Source organism: Oncorhynchus gorbuscha, unplaced genomic scaffold (assembly GCF_021184085.1).
Source record: "Oncorhynchus gorbuscha isolate QuinsamMale2020 ecotype Even-year unplaced genomic scaffold, OgorEven_v1.0 Un_scaffold_8505, whole genome shotgun sequence".
Lineage (NCBI taxonomy): Eukaryota > Metazoa > Chordata > Actinopteri > Salmoniformes > Salmonidae > Oncorhynchus > Oncorhynchus gorbuscha.
In genome coordinates, this window is record NW_025745636.1 from 1 (window position 1) to 14,639 (window position 14,639).

A 14,639-nucleotide genomic window follows, 5' to 3' on the forward strand; every position below is an offset into this window, starting at 1 on the left:
ATTACTGGTGGTTTATACTACTGGGTGATATATACTACTGGGTGATGTATACTACTGGGCGGTTTATACTACTGGGTGATATATACTACTGGGTGATGTATACTACTGGGTGGTTTATACTACTGGGTGATGTATACTACTGGGTGGTTTATACTACTGGGTGGTTTATACTACTGGGTGATATATACTACTGGGTGATGTATACTACTGGGTGGTTTATACTACTGGGTGATATATACTACTGGGTGATGTATACTACTGGGTGGTTTATACTACTGGGTGATATATACTACTTGGTGGTTTATACTACTGGGTGATATATACTACTGGGTGATTTATATTACTGGGTGATATATACTACTGGGTGGTGTGCTATACTACTGGGTGATGTATACTACTGGGTGATGTATACTACTGGGTGATATATACTACTGGGTGATGTATACTACTGGGTGGTTTATACTACTGGGTGATGTATACTACTGGGTGGTTTATACTACTGGGTGGTTTATACTACTGGGTGATATATACTACTGGGTGATGTATACTACTGGGTGGTTTATACTACTGGGTGATATATACTACTGGGTGATGTATACTACTGGGTGGTTTATACTACTGGCTGATATATACTACTTGGTGGTTTATACTACTGGGTGATATATACTACTGGGTGATTTATATTACTGGGTGATATATACTACTGGGTGGTGTGCTATACTACTGGGTGATGTATACTACTGGGTGATGTATACTACTGGGTGATTTATACTACTGGGTGGTTTATACTACTGGGTGATTTATACTACTGGGTGATTTATACTACTGGGTGGTTTATACTACTGGGTGATTTATACTACTGGGTGATTTATACTACTGGGTGGTTTATACTACTGGGTGGTTTATATTACTGGGTGGTGTGGTATACTACTGGGTGATTTATACTACTGGGTGGTTTATACTACTGGGTGGTTTATACTACTGGGTGGTGTGGTATACTACTGGGTGATTTATACTACTGGGTGGTTTATACTACTGGGTGGTTTATACTACTGGGTGATTTATACTACTGGGTGATGTATACTACTGGGTGATTTATACTACTGGGTGATGTATACTACTGGGTGATTTATACTACTGGGTGGTTTATACTACTGGGTGGTTTATAATACTGGGTGGTGTGGTATACTACTGGGTAATTTATACTACTGGGTGGTTTATACTACTGGGTGGTTTATACTACTGGGTGGTGTGGTATACTACTGGGTGATTTATACTACTGGGTGGTTTATACTACTGGGTGGTTTATACTACTGGGTGGTTTATACTACTGGGTGGTTTATACTACTGGGTGGTGTGGTATACTACTGGGTGATTTATACTACTGGGTGGTTTATACTACTGGGTGGTTTATACTACTGGGTGATTTATACTACTGGGTGATGTATACTACTGGGTGATTTATACTACTGGGTGATGTATACTACTGGGTGATTTATACTACTGGGTGGTTTATACTACTGGGTGGTTTATAATACTGGGTGGTGTGGTATACTACTGGGTAATTTATACTACTGGGTGGTTTATACTACTGGGTGGTTTATACTACTGGGTGGTGTGGTATACTACTGGGTGATTTATACTACTGGGTGGTTTATACTACTGGGTGGTTTATACTACTGGGTGGTTTTATACTACTGGGTGATTTATACTACTGGGTGATGTATACTACTGGGTGATTTATACTACTGGGTGGTTTATACTACTGGGTGGTTTATACTACTGGGTGATTTATACTACTGGGTGATTTATACTACTGGGTGATGTATACTACTGGGTGATTTATACTACTGGGTGATGTATACTACTGGGTGATTTATACTACTGGGTGGTTTATACTACTGGGTGGTGTGGTATACTACTGGGTGATTTATACTACTGGGTGGTTTATACTACTGGGTGGTTTATACTACTGGGTGATTTATACTACTGGGTGATTTATACTACTGGGTGATGTATACTACTGGGTGATTTATACTACTGGGTGATGTATACTACTGGGTGATTTATACTACTGGGTGGTTTATACTACTGGGTGGTTTATATTACTGGGTGGTGTGGTATACTACTGGGTGATTTATACTACTGGGTGGTTTATACTACTGGGTGATTTATACTACTGGGTGATATATACTACTGGGTGATGTATACTACTGGGTGATATATACTACTGGGTTATATATACTACTGGGTGATATATACTACTGGGTGATTATACTACTGGGTGGTTTATACTACTGGGTGGTGTGGTATACTACTGGGTGGTTTATACTACTGGGTGGTTTATACTACTGGGTGGTTTATACTACTGGGTGATATATACTACTGGGTGGTTTATACTACTGGGTGGTTTATACTACTGGGTGGTTTATACTACTGGGTGGTTTATACTACTGGGTGGTTTATACTACTGGGTGATTTATACTACTGGGTGGTTTATACTACTGGGTGATATATACTACTGGGTGATTATACTACTGGGTGATTTATACTACTGGGTGGTTTATACTACTGGGTGGTTTATACTACTGGGTGGTTTATACTACTGGGTGGTTTATACTACTGGGTGGTTTATACTACTGGGTGGTTTATACATGCTCAGTGCACTACTTCACTCTCAGGTCTTGACATAAAAAATACAATGTTGCCACAAAGCGATAGTCTCTCTAGAGAGAGAGGTTCAACATCACAAGACTTCTGGGAACCCTTGCTAAACAGACCAATCAGAGCCGGCCAGGGGTTTGGGGTTTGAGAAGTCAATGAGAGAAGGGAAAAATTCAACCTTAGTTGTTACATTTTCTCGCAATCTAAAGACAAGCTACATTTCAGCTTAATATCTTAAGTAGTTGAATGTGTTTTTATTCCAATCTTGTGAAATTGATAAACTGACACGTTTTCTTCATATGGAAGGAGTGCCTGTGATTTGACGTCCTTCTGATCAGCACGAGATGACCATTATACCCGATGACGTCGCCATGACGTCGACCTACAAGTGTGATCTGAGATTTTATTGGGGAAGCAGTTTCTACCTAGCTTCATACTGTGCTGCAGTGGCCACCCATCCTTCAGGGAAGGTGGGGCAGAGTTAGATAAGTATTAATGTGTTGCCTGTTGTGAATGTTATCTTGGCATTAATACGTGTCACATATCCAAACAATGTAAAAAATAAAATTAAAATATAGTCAATAAAACCATATTTTTTTCTTGAGTAAGACAGCTCCAAAATGCAGGAGTTTCAGCCGGGCCCAGTGCTTTCTGTGGTGATGGGCCAGCCAGCAGGAAATGCAGGAGTTTCAGCCGAGCCCAGTGCTTTCTGTGGTGGTGGGCCAGCCAGCAGGAAATGCAGGAGTTTCAGCCGAGCCCAGTGCTTTCTGTGGTGGTGGGCCAGCCAGCAGGAAATGCAGGAGTTTCAGCCCTAGCCCAGTGCTTTCTGTGGTGATGGGCCAGCCAGCAGGAAATGCAGGGAGTTTCAGCCGAGGCCCAGTGCTTTCTGTGGTGGTGGGCCAGCCAGCAGGAAATGCAGGAGTTTCAGCCGAGCCCAGTGCTTTCTGTGGTGGTGGGCCAGCCAGCAGGAAATGTGCAGGAGTTTCAGCTCAGCCTGTGCTTTCTGTGGGGTGAGTGTAGGGGTTGGTAATGTTCTCCAGTTGCACCATGATTGGCTCAATGTTCTGTCACACTTAATTAATAGGACACTACGTCACAGGAAAGTCTATAGGGAGAACTCAAAATTCAAGCTCCCTTCGGTGATGCCATAGATTTACATTAGAAGTGCTCCATCCAAGAAGGCTCAAGGTCATTGGCCACAGATAAAATGACGTCAAATCACCGTAGCTTCGATTGGACACATCGTGTCAACATCATACTTTCAAAATCTTAGCTATCAAGCTAGACAAGCAGTCGTCATCATGAATCAAGTTGGACAATCTACTGGCAAATCCTTTTCAATCCTTATAGATAAAACATATCGGTGCTCACCAGCCATTGGACATAAACATCACACAACAAGTTGGAATTTCCAAATTCAACACTGAGTGGTTTGGAAGGAATCAGTGGCTAACTGCAAGCATTGCAAAGCAATCACTAGCTTGCTATTCAGTGGAGTGGCTGTGTGGCCCCAAGTCTGGGTTTAAGGGTCTCTTTTCCAAGTTTAAAAGGATAAACATTCAACTTTGGCCATGCTGTCAATCCAGCATGACTTCTGCCGCATTCAAAACAACTGAAAACGTGGAACTGGGAAATCTCAGACTTCAGTGAGTTAAAGACAACTGGGTACTCTTTAAAAATATTTTAAAAACAGCTCCGACTGGCAAAAAAACCATTTTGAACTGTCATCCAACTGGGAGTTCCAAGTCGGGAGCTTTCTAGAACTTTCTAGAACTTTTCTAGAACTTTTAGACCTGAACCTCGCTGATGTCATGGTTCAGCCTTTTCTGACTTGTTGATGACAAAGGTTGAAGAAGGACGCCACGCCACCTTCCTGTCCAAGTGAGCACAGCACAACAAGGTGAGTCAAAATATGTCTTGTACTCTGCTGTAAATGATGTAATATGCAGGAGAGATGTATACTGTAGCTAAGAAAGTAACACTAAGTGTGTTTTTTTATTTTTATTTTACCTTTATTTAACTAGGCAAGTCAGTTAAGAACAGATTCTTATTTTCAATGACGGCCTAGGAACAGTGGGATTACCTGCCTGTTCAGGGGAAGAATGATTTTTGTACCTTTGTCAAGCTCGGGGATTGAACTTGCAACCTTTCGGTTACTGTAGTAAGCTGTTAGTAGCCCATGTGCTCTCACCCTAATAATGCTGCTGCATAAATTATGTAATACGCCAGAGAGATACAGGGCTTTCGGAAAGTATTCAGACCCCTTGACTGTTTCCACATTTTGTTTCCTTACAGCCTTATTCTAAAATGGATTAAATCATGTTTGTTTTTTTACTCATCAATCTGCACAATAATGACAAAGCGAAAACACTTATTTACATAAATATTCAGACCCTTTGCTATGAGACTTGTAATTGAGTTCAGGTGCATCCTGTTTCCAGTGATCATCCTTGGAGATGGTTCTACAACTTGGAGTCCACTGTGGTACAGTAATTAAATTGAATGGACGTGATTTGTGCCTTTTCCAAATCATCTCCAATCGGTTGAATTTACCACAGGTCAGACTCAAGTCTCAGCTGTGAATGATATAGTTATTTTGGGGGGGTCAACATTTCTACAAACCTGTTTTTGCTTTGTCATTATGGGGTATTGTGATGTCATTATGGAATATTGTGATGTCATTATGGGGTATTGTGATGTCGTGTAGGGGTATTGTGATGTCATTATGGGTATTATTGTGTAGATTTATGAAGGGGGAGGAAACAAATTAATACATTTTAGAATGGGCTGTAAACGTAACAAAATGGAAAGTCAAGGGAGTCTGAATACTTTACCAATGCACCGTATAACATTCAGAAAGGTTATATATATATACACTGTAGTTAAGAAAAAACTAAGTGTATGTGTGTAGTAAGCTGTTAGTTGCCCATGTGCCTCACCCTATTAATTAGATCCCTTTCCCCCTCATCCCTTTCCCCCACTGTTCTGACCTGGTGGTGCACATGTAGCCTGTTCTAGAGAAATTTACAACATCAGATATTGTAAGAGCTTTCATTGTCTGCTTATATGCCCCCTTTATTTATCCTACGGTTCTGACTTGGTGTACAGGGAGAATACTGTAAGAACGGCCCATGATCTGAATTCTGTCGCTGTACATTTCAAAAGTGCTGAACAAATAGTTATATTGACTACTTCTGTCCTAGCTCGCTCATTAATGACTAAATATAAATTACGGATTGCCTCTTATCCGCTTGTCCTCCCCTTATGCCATAGTTTGTACATCTCAATTGTCGGTAGAAAACACATTTGTTGAAGCGAGTCAGCCATATCAGCTATACTTTCTTAAAAGGCAGTAAATGAGGCTGGATGAACTGTTTCCTGCCAGACAAAGATCCACTGATAGCCAGATGTAGCAGTGGTAAGGATTCACCACATGGTGATCTGCTAAGAAAGCTCTGTTGTTGGGACATCTTTATGGAGGCCCTAACAGTTTACGCGCACTGTTGTCACCGTTATAGTGCAAGTAATGTATTGTTTAGTGGCTTTGCTGGCATGCCTCCCGATTGTTTTTTTTGTGGTTTTTTTTGTTTGCCCCACCAAGATTTACATGCTAAAATCAATACTGCAATGCCGTCACAGAAGGACTGATAGCTGTGCTGATACCCATAGCATTTCTAGCTTTAAATTATATCTTAATTTTCTCATAGACATCTTCCCTTGAATGGCCTGACCTCTATACAATCTGTAATATCGTCGCTCACACACAGTTGGGCGTATGAGGTTGTTATGACAACGTTAGACAACACCAGAGACATTTACAGCGCAACACTGCCACCATGTGGTGGTACAAGGAAGTGATAGATTTATCAAATTGTTTCTACAAAAAATATCTAAGGTAAATAAATGTTACTTCACTTTAGACTTCACTAAAAATGGAAAAGCTACATGGAAAGCAATCAAATAAAAATCAATATATATATATATAATCTTACAGGCAAAATGTTGGAAAATAGACTCACCTGTATAATGTCTGTCATCTTCAAACAGAGACATGGAGGAAGAAAGAAACAGAGAACTCTTTTACTTTCTATTCACACAACAAATACTAGATATAGTGCTCCTTTATATCTTACTGTTAACAGAGTTAAACACTACGGAGTTATACACTACAGAGTTATACACTACAGAGTTAAACACTACAGAGTTATACACTACAGAGTTATACACTACAGAGTTATACACTACAGAGTTATACACTACACTACAGAGTTATACACTACAGAGTTATACACTACAGAGTTATACACTACAGAGTTAAACACTACAGAGTTATACACTACAGAGTTATACACTACAGAGTTATACACTACAGAGTTATACACTACAGAGTTATACACTACAGAGTTATACACTACAGAGTTAAACACTACGGAGTTATACACTACAGAGTTATACACTACAGAGTTAAACACTACAGAGTTATACACTACAGAGTTATACACTACAGAGTTAAACACTACAGAGTTATACACTACAGAGTTATACACTACAGAGTTATACACTACAGAGTTATACACTACAGAGTTATACACTACAGAGTTATACACTACACTACAGAGTTATACACTACAGAGTTATACACTACAGAGTTATACACTACAGAGTTATACACTACAGAGTTATACACTACAGAGTTAAACACTACAGAGTTATACACTACAGAGTTATACACTACAGTTATACACTACAGAGTTATACACTACAGAGTTATACACTACAGAGTTAAACACTACAGAGTTATACACTACAGAGTTAAACACTACAGAGTTATACACTACAGAGTTATACACTACAGAGTTATACACTACAGAGTTATACACTACAGAGTTATAGCTGCCGTATCTGTACTCACAGTGGCAGACGGGTTTGAGCGAGTCCCATTTGCCTAGCTTGTTGCAGTGTGTGGAGTTCCTTCCAATCAGGATGAATCCTGGCAGACAGCTGTACTGGAGTATGGTCCCCTCCACTGGGGGCCCCAGGGGCCACTCTGATACGCGCCCGTTCTCCAGAGATGTCCACACCCGCGGGCACAGTAGTACTGGGGGAGGGAGGGATAGGTCATGGTTAGAGAGGGTGAGAGAGAGAGAGATAGAGAGAGAGAGAGAGAGAGAGAGAGAGAGAGAGAGAGAGAGAGAGAGAGAGAGAGAGAGAGAGAGAGAGGGAGAGAGGGGGAGAGAGAGAGAGAGAGAGAGAGGGGAGAGAGGGAGAGAGAGAGACAGAGAGAGAGAGAGAGAGAGAGAGAGAGAGGGAGAGAGGGAGAGAGAGAGAGACAGAGAGAGAGAGAGAGAGAGAGAGAGAGAGAGAGAGAGAGAGAGAGAGAGAGAGAGAGAGAGAGAGAGAGAGAGAGAGAGAGAGAGAGAGAGAGAGAGAGAGAGAGAGAGAGAGAGAGAGAGAGACAGAGAGAGAGAGACAGAGAGAGAGAGACAGAGAGAGAGACAGAGAGAGAGAGAGACAGAGAGAGCAGAGAGACGAGAGAGAGAGAGAGAGAGACAGAGAGAGACAGAGAGAGACAGAGACAGAGACAGAGAGAGAGAGAGAGACAGAGAGAGAGAGAGAGAGAGAGAGAGAGAGAGAGAGAGAGAGAGAGAGAGAGAGAGAGAGAGAGAGAGAGAGAGAGAGAGAGAGAGAGAGAGAGAGATGTCTTTCTAGTGGTTGTTCCTTTTTACTTTTACAGTAGCACAGGGTTAAAAAAAATCTCTCTCTCTCTCCCTCTCCCTCTCCCTCTCTGTCCCTCTTTCTCTCTCGCTCCCTCTCTCTCTCTCTCTCTCACTCTTACCCTGTGTCTGTGAAGAAGAGCTTTTGGCAGAGAGTCACAGTAACCACTACACAGACAACAGATGGGCATGTAGATAATGTAGACGGACAGTGAGTGGTTAGACTGTGGAGGGTGTCGGGGTGCACGGTGGAAGAAGTTATTGATTAAGTTCACAAAACCAAGTTGCGTGACGCGATCAAGGACGGGGTCGATAATACCCAGGGAGTCAATCACCACCTTCCGGAGACACCTGAAACCCCACCTCTTTAAGGAATACCTAGGATAGGATAAAGTAATCCTTCTACCCCCCCTTAAAAGATTTAGATGCACTATTGTAAAGTGGCTGTTCCACTGGATGTCATAAGGTGAATGCACCAATTTGTAAGTCGCTCTGGATAAGAGCGTCTGCTAAATGACTTAAATGTAAATGTTAAATGTGTTACAGAATGTTGTGTCTTCCTGAAAAGGCTCCTTGGTGAACTTGACTCATTCTGGGGATCATGCAACAATGTCATGGTTATGTGCCTCATGAGAAGCTGGTGAGAGGACGTTACCTCTTCCAAAAAGCAGTAGAAACATCAGAGAAAGGTAGGTAGAGGCAGAAAACATGGGGGAGTGTGAGGAGATAGAGAGGGAATTGGATATAGTCAGTTATGGAGTGTGTGAAAGAAGAGTTGTAACTCACAGCATTTGCTGCGCTGCGTGAGGTCAGTCCAGGTACCGTTGGGGAGACACTTCCTCACCTTGGGTCCTACGATCCACCTGTTCCCTCTGCAGATGTACTCAATCTCATAGTCGAGGGGGAGAACCTGCACACTGCGGATCTGGATAGATAGATAGAGAGATAGACGGACGGACGGACGGACGGACGGACGGACGGACGGACGGACAGACAGACACCTGATCTACATGATGTTATAGCTGATCTACATGATGTTATAGCTGATCTACATGATGTTACAGATGTTATAGCTGATCTACATGATGTTACAGCTGACCTACGTGATGTTATAGCTGATCTACATGATATTACAGCTGATCTACATGGTGTTATAGCTGATCTACATGATGTTATAGCTGATCTACATGATGTTATTGCTGATCTACATGATGTTATAGCTGATCTACATGGTGTTATAGCTGATCTACATGATGTTATAGCTGATCTACATGATGTTATAGCTGATCTACATGATGTTATTGCTGATCTACATGATGTTACAGCTGATCTACATGGTGTTATAGCTGATCTACATGATGTTATAGCTGATCTACATGATGTTATAGCTGATCTACATGATGTTATAGCTGTTATAGCGGATCTACATGATGTTATAGCTGTTATAGCTGATCTACATGATGCTATAGCTGATCTACATGATGTTATAGCTGATCTACATGTTGTTATAGCTGATCTACATGATGTTATAGCTGATCTACAAGATGTTATAGCTGTTGTAGCTGATCTACATGATGTTATAGCTGATCTACATGATGTTATAGCTGTTTAGCTATTGAGCATCTGCACTGATGTGCCGTTGATCATGATGTTATTAGCTGATCTACACATGATGACATAGCTGATCTGCATGATGTTATAGCTGATCTACCATGATGTTATGGCTGATCCATAAATCTTATAGCTATTATAGCTGATCTGCATGATATTTTAGCTGAGTCTACCACATGATCATTATGCTTTGATCTGCATAATGTATTGCAGCTGATCTACGTGATGTTTTCTAAAGCTGTTGTTATGGCTGATTACAGATATTGTAGCTATTGTAGCTGATCTACACTACGTCTTTATAGCTGATCTCGTGATGTTATAGCTGTTATAGCTGATCTACAGATGTTATAGCTGTTGTAGCTGATCTACATGATGTTATAGCTGATCTACATGATGTTATAGCTGATCTACTGATCTGATGTTATAGCTGATCTACATGATGTTACAGCTGTCTATAGCTGATCTGACATGATGTTATAGCTGATCTACGTGATTTATAGCTGATCTACATGATGTTACAGCTGATCTACATGTTGTTATAGCTGATCTACATGATGTTATAGCTGATCTACATGATGTTATAGCTGATCTACATGATGTTATAGCTGATCTACATGATGTTAGCAGCTGATCTACATGATGTTATGGCTGATCTACATGATGTTATAGCTGATCTACATGATGTTATAGCTGATCTACATGATGTTATAGCTGATCTACATGATGTTATTGCTGATCATGATGTTATCAGCTGATCGACATGGTGTTATAGCTGAAGTCTACATGATGTTCAGCTGATCTTTGATGAGCTGTTGTGCTGATCTACATGATGTTATAGCTGATCTACATGGTAGCTGTTTATAACTGATCTACATGATGTTATAGCTGATCTACATGTGTTATTGCTGATCTACATGATGTTATAGCTGATCGACATGGTGTTATAGCTGATCTATTTGATGATGTTATAGCTGATCTACATGATGTTATAGCTGATCTACATGATGTTATAGCTGATCTACATGATGTTAGCTAATTGGCTGATCTACATGATGTTAGCTGTTATGCTGATCTACATGATGTTATAGCTGATCGACATGATGTTATAGCTGTTATAGCTGATCTACATGATGTTATAGATGATCTACATGATGTTATTCTTGATCACTGATGTTATAGCTGATCTACATGATGTTACAAAGCTGATCTACATGATGTTATAGCTGATCTACATGATGTTTAGCTGATCTGTGATGTCTGATCTACATGATGTTTATAGCTGATCTACATGATGTTATAGCTGATCTACACGATGTTATAGCTGATCTACATGATGTTATCACTGATCTACATGATGTTATAGCTGATCTACATTATGTTATAGCTGTTACAGCAGATCTTCATGATGTTATAGCTGATCTACATTATGTTATAGCTGTTACAGCAGATCTTCATGATGTTATATCTGTTATAGCTGATCGACATGATGTTATCACTGATCTACATGATGTTTTAGCTGATCTACACAATGTTACAATCAAGTATAGTAAATAAACCAGCTGTGGCCCCTACCTGCTCTTGGGTCAGTCCTCTGTACCTTATCCCTCCATCTCTGGGAGGACGGATGATAGCACAGCCGCCTGAGAACGAGAGGAGAGACACACCGTCAGATAAATGAGAGATGACCAGGACATGAGGAGAGACACACCGTCAGATAAATGAGAGATGACCAGGACATGAGGAGAGACAGCCAGCCAGCCCTTCATAGTGCACTACATTGCCTTTATAGTGCAGTACATTCCCTTCATAGTGCACTACATTGCCTTTATAGTGCACTATATTCCCTTCATAGTGCACTACATTCCCTTCATAGTGCACTACATTCCTTTTATAGTGCACTACATTCCCTTCATAGTGCACTACATTGCCTTTATAGTGCACTACATTCCCTTCATAGTGCACTACATTCCTTTTATAGTGCACTACATTCCCTTTATAGTGCACTACATTCCCTAAACAGTGCACTACATTCCCTTCATAGTGCACTACATTCCTTTTATAGTGCACTACATTCCCTTTATAGTGCACTACATTCCCTTTACAGTGCACTACATTCCCTTCATAGTGCACTACATTCCCTTTACAGTGCACTACATTCCCTTTATAGTGCACTACATTCCCTTTATAGTGCACTACATTCCCTTTATAGTGCACTACATTCCCTTTATAGTGCACTACATTCCCTTCATAGTGCACTACATTCCCTTTATAGTGCACTACATTCTCTTTATAGTGCTCTACATTCCCTTTATAGTGCACTACATTCCTTTTATAGTGCACTATGATAATTGGGACGCACACCTATATGTCATATCTGATGATGGCCACTAGGTGGAGCGCTATACCTACTGTCTACTTATCAGACATGGACCTCTGTCTTATTATGATTCCTCGCCTCCTTTTCAACCGTTTTGGAGAAGGAGATTAAGATTCTGGTCTTCTTCTCCAATGGGTTTTGAGTGGGAGGTGAGGAGAGAGTATGCGAGGATGCCAGGACCTCGTCTAGGGGAGATAGCACACAGGAGGTAGCCAGGACCTCGTCTAGGGGAGATAGCACACAGGAGGTAGCCAGGACCTCGTCTAGGGGAGATAACACACAGGAGGTAGCCAGGACCTCGTCTAGGGGAGATAGCACACAGGAGGTAGCCAGGACCTCGTCTAGGGGAGATAACACACAGGAGGTATAGCCAGGACCTCGTCTAGGGGAGATAACACACAGGAGGTAGCCAGGACCTCGTCTAGGGGAGATAACACACAGGAGGTAGCCAGGACCTCGTCTAGGGAGATAGCACACAGGAGGTAGCCAGGACCTCGTCTAGGGGAGATAGCACACAGGAGGTAGCCAGGACCTCGTCTAGGGAGATAACACACAGGAGGTAGCCAGGACCTCGTCTCAGGGGAGATAACACACAGGAGGTAGCCAGGACCTCGTCCAGGGGAGATAACACACAGGAGGTATAGCCAGGACCTCGTCTGGGGAGATAGCACACAGGAGGTAGCCAGGACCTCGTCTATGGGAGATAACACACAGGAGGTAGCCAGGACCTCGTTCAGGGGAGATAACACACAGGAGGTAGCCAGGCTCCTGATGAAGACATCAACAGACCTTTCATGTTGACAGAGGAGTGAACTCTCCCTGCTTATCAGGCTAATCACACACACACACACACACACACACACACACACACACACACACACACACACACACACACACACACACACACACACACACACACACACACACACACACACACACACACACACACACACACACACACACACACACACACACACACTCACTCACTCACACACACCACACCTCGCAATACATAAAAAATTAGGCAACCATTTAAATTAGCATAATGGTACTAGCTGATTATCGTCGTAGCCTAGCTTCACACTGTTGCTGTCGAGACCCCCGTAACAGTTATAATTGAATGTCATCTAATTTTAAAGGATGTCACTGCTGCCATCCACGTAGCATAACGTCTCTCTCTCTCTCTCTACTGCTGTAGTCGTGTTGTCAGTGTTAGCTGATTAACAGTGTAGCAGACCAACTAGCTATTGGTTTTGTCTAATAGATAACTGCCTGTGTCCTCTCAACAGTCCACATAGGATAGTGTTTCTCACATAGATAGCATTTCTATTTCGGTGGGTATTGTGGGTATTGTGGGTATTGTGGGTATTGTGGGTATTGCGTCTGCTCTGCTGCATTGTACCTCTCTCTCTTCAGAGGAGGCTCCTCAGAGGAGGAAGGGGAGGACCATCCTCAGTGAATTTCATTAAAAAATAAAACTATAGTAAATATAATCACTTCACCAAATTATAGATTAAAACACTGTTTTGCAATGAAGGATCTACAGTAGCCTCAACAGCACTCTGTAGGGTAGCACCATGGTGTAGCCGGAGGACAGATAGCTTCCGTCCTCCTCTGGGTACATTGATTTTCAATACAAAACACAGGAAGCTCATGGATCTCACCCCCTTCCATAGACTTCCACAGTAAATATAACAACTTCTGGAGGACATCCTCCAACCTATCAGAGCTTTTGCAGTATGAACTGACATGTTGTCCAGCCAATCAAAGGATCAGAAAATGAATCTAGTACTGAAAGCATAAGCTACGTTCAGGGGAGATAGCACACAGGAGTAACACAGTTACTGGCACAACGCTCTAACCACTAGACTACCTGCTGGTTACTGGCACAACGCTCTAACCACTAGGCTACCTGCTGGTTACTGGCACAACGCTCTAACCACTAGGCTACCTGCTGGTTACTGGCACAACGCTCTAACCACTAGGCTACCTGCTGGTTACTGGCACAACGCTCTAACCACTAGGCTACCTGCTGGTTACTGGCACAACGCTCTAACCACTAGGCTACCTGCTGGTTACTGGCACAACGCTCTCAAGCACTAGGCTACCTGCTGGTTACTGGCACAATGCTCTAACCACTAGGCTACCTGCTGGTTACTGGCAACAACGCTCTAACCACTAGGCTACCTGCTGGTTACTGACCTAATGCTCTAACCACTAGGCTACCTGCTGGTTACTGGCACAACGCTCTAACCACTAGGCTACCTGCTGGT

At 42.0% G+C, this 14,639-nt stretch overlaps 1 long non-coding RNA gene across 1 annotated transcript; it reads right to left on the bottom strand.

Moving 5' to 3' along the window:
• Nucleotides 1–7,587: 7,587 nt before the first annotated feature.
• Nucleotides 7,588–11,632, bottom strand: LOC124019381. Its single transcript, XR_006835769.1, has 3 exons — nucleotides 11,562–11,632; nucleotides 9,165–9,303; nucleotides 7,588–7,762 (listed from the first exon to the last, which is right to left on the bottom strand). It is a non-coding gene; the product is annotated as an uncharacterized LOC124019381 (long non-coding RNA).
• Nucleotides 11,633–14,639: the final 3,007 nt, after the last annotated feature.